The sequence below is a fragment of the Tupaia chinensis genome, unplaced genomic scaffold (genome assembly GCF_000334495.1).
Source record: "Tupaia chinensis unplaced genomic scaffold, TupChi_1.0 Scaffold000706_1, whole genome shotgun sequence".
Lineage (NCBI taxonomy): Eukaryota > Metazoa > Chordata > Mammalia > Scandentia > Tupaiidae > Tupaia > Tupaia belangeri.
This window is the reverse complement of record NW_006160229.1, coordinates 5993510-5996802: the sequence shown is the minus strand read 5'-3', so window position 1 is coordinate 5996802 and position 3293 is coordinate 5993510. Positions and strand designations below refer to the sequence as shown.

The 3293-nt window shown below is 38.5% G+C and overlaps 1 protein-coding gene across 1 annotated transcript in view; it reads left to right on the top strand.

Moving 5' to 3' along the window:
* Positions 1-3293, top strand: part of SLC9A6 (solute carrier family 9 member A6) — a gene marked incomplete at its 5' end in the record, with an annotated part of 89129 nt that overhangs the window by 76534 nt on the left and 9302 nt on the right. The window lies entirely within an intron of this gene.

Below are 3293 nucleotides of genomic sequence, written 5' to 3'. Positions count from 1 at the left end.
GAGGGCGAGAGCGAGAGAGAGAGAAAGTGAAAAAGAAAGCCACTAGGTCCGGGACTTGAACCATGGTTGGACATCTAAGCATGTCCAGCACCTTTAACCACCACTCCATCTGCTGGTCCTCAGACTTCCTTCTTATCTGTTGTGAGCTACATGGCTATACTTGGAGTAGTATTGATATTCTATAACCTGTTTTTTGTTTTTTGTTTTTTTTTTTACATTTTTTGATAATTATTCTATTTAACTTTATTTTTATTTTGACGAGAGAGAGAGAGAGAGCAAGGTGCCAGGTCTAGGATTTGATTTGTACTTGGCCATGTGTGAGTCCAGCGCCCTCAACCACCACATCACCTTCTGGCCCCATTTATTAATAATTTTTAACAAAATATTTTATTTCAGTAAATACAATTAAAAGTATTTCAGTAAATAAATAAATACTTCCCCCCCCCCAAGTAGTATGACAACTAGTTTCAGGGAATGAAAGTATAACTTAGAGGTAACTTAGAATTATTCCACTTTTCAATTTTACCTTAGAGAAAAACTTATTTGAACCCAAAAAAGCCTAACTAGAGACTACACTGCAATGGCATAGTTAGAAGTCAGGTTGACAGGACACACTGCAAACAGTTTATCTTTGGTATGTGCGTACACCCACTTATGTGCACCTCTCATAGCTATACACATATATGTACAGGTATGTGTGAATATGAGAAGACGTAGCTATTCATGTACTTACAGACTAACAGAACTCATTAAAGCTTCATTTATCTCAAATGCACACTCTTCTAGGCCCCAGAGTTCTGGTATTGCCAAGGATTGACACTTAGACTCAGTCATCTTTGGAATCATTTGACTGATGTTTTCTTTACACAGTTAGATCCAAAGTATGTAGGGCAGCTTGTCTTAAAATTGTTGGACTTCTGAGCAGCCAGGCCATGATCTGTTTAAATCACGTCTTTTTAAAGACATTTTATCACTATAAAAACTCATTTCTTGAAAATTGAACTAGAAAAGGGAAACATTGAATTTTTTCAGGCTAAGATTTATTTTAAGTGAATCAAAATTTGTTTATAGTCTATCAAAACAAATTTAGGACATAGTTTTTCTTTTCTTTGCTTTCAGTGTCCTGATCAAACCTTTTATATTTAAGGGAAATGCACTTGACACTTACGATTGGAAACAGCTATTTACTGTGCCTTGCTTTCTAGGTTTTTGCATTTACTTTTTACTTCAAAATTAAATTACTGTACAGAAACAAGAATGCAAGCGTGTCTATGGACATTAGAGAGAGAGGGCATGCGTGCTTGGCTCTTTAAGATGGTTTAAAGATTATGTCATTACTTTTGGCTCCATTTTCAGCATCTTGGATATAAGCCACTCCCATCTCTCTTGGGATTTTATCATTCCTCTTATATAAACAAAAACTTTTTTAGTGTTTTCTTCATAAAATATTTTATACATATTCTACATAATATATAAAACAATGAAATGATCCTGATGTGGAGAAAGTAGAATAATAGGTTTTTTTCCCTGTATATTCTTATAGTAGTAAATTCCAAGACTTGCTTGACTCAGTACTACCCTGTTAAGTACTAATCAACTAAGACCTGATCATTTTAATACTCAGGGGCCTGGTAGCATTCATTATTCCTCACTCTAACGTTCAGTTCCTTTGCATAGCCAGATTACTATAATTGAGATATAACCTGTGGCCCAGTTCAGTGGTTCAGTCAATAGCAAACTGAACTACGGTGCTGGAAGCCACGTGCCAACTGCAGGTTTGGATCTCAGGGTTGGCCTGAAAACACTAAAGCGCATGTTGAGGTGTTCAGGATCCTGGCGAGCTACAGGCTAGGGGAATGGGGATCATGGCTTGTTGAGCCCTTGTCCAGTGTACTTCTCTTTCTCCCTCTCCTTCTTGTGAATGTCTACATACTCTGTCATGGAAGAGCTAGCCCCATACTACTCAAACTATTTCTAAACATCCAGAAGTAAAGACCTCTGCCAAATTAATTTTATAAAGCCTCCATCACCCTTATCCACACAACAGAAAAGGATGTAACAAAAAAGAAAAACTACAGACCAATGTCATGAATTAAATAAAGAGCAAATAGATATAACTTGAATATAATAAAGGACATGAATCTCAAGTGTACAGCTTAATGGATTTTGACCTATGTCCACACCTGTGTGCCTGCCACCCATAGAAAGATTATATTTAAGCATTTCTAGTATTCCAGTAGGTGTCTTGTATTATCTTGCATCAGGAATACCTTCTCTACCTCTCCCCCAGACCCCACAAAGGTGTAACCATGATTGACTCCCATGAAGGTGGATTAGTTTGACCTGTTTTTGAACTTCATATAAATGGAATCATAAATACTTTGGTGCCTTCAAGATCTGTTATTTATCCATATTGTTGCATATAGTAATTATTCATTCTTCTTTATTTCTGTATTCAGTAGTGTTTCATAGTATAAATATACTTCAGGGTTTTCTTTTTTAAAAATTTAAAATTCTCTTTTTTATTTTTATTTATTTATTTATTTGAGAAAGTTTCGTTATAGGGCATGTGCATTCACTAGAGAGACAGAAATCACCCTCTGGGTGGATGGCCATGCTGCAATCCCTTCTCCCCCATTCTCCTCTCAGGATCTTGGGCACGCACATACGTGCCCAGCGTGAGTTTTAAGTGAGTCTGGGACTCGAACCGCAGTCAGCTATGTGGAAGTCCAGGGATGTAACCATTATGCCATCTACTGCTCTGCAAAATTAGCTCTTTCTCTTATTTTTGAGCTGTAAAGTTTCTTTTTGTTGTTGTTAATTTTTTTTAAATTTGCTATGGGACACGTGCTCACCAGAGAGAGACAGTCAGAGAAAGACTGGGAAAGTGAGAGAGCAAGCTACCAGGTCTGGGACTTGAACCTTAGTTGGCCACGTGGGAGTCCAGCACCTTAACCATGGCACAACCTGCTGGCCCCTACTTCAGAGTTTTCTTAAAAAAATTTTTTTTCATAGGAATGTGTCTACATGCCTGTGAGAAAGGTGGATGGGGGCACACACCCTCGACAGGGTCTTGCGCTCCTGTGATCCCCTTCCCACAGCCCTCCAGCTTGTTAAGATCTAGGTGCTTGCATATTGTGGGGAGTATTCCCTTCTGTGGTGCGGCCATATAATGTAACGCTCTATAAGGTTATCTCACGTGGCAAAGTTCCCTGTCCAAGTCTGGAAAACTCTCTAAGTTTGTCCGTGATCTGAGCTAGCTGAAGGCTGGGGGTGGGTGGATCCCAGTGTTG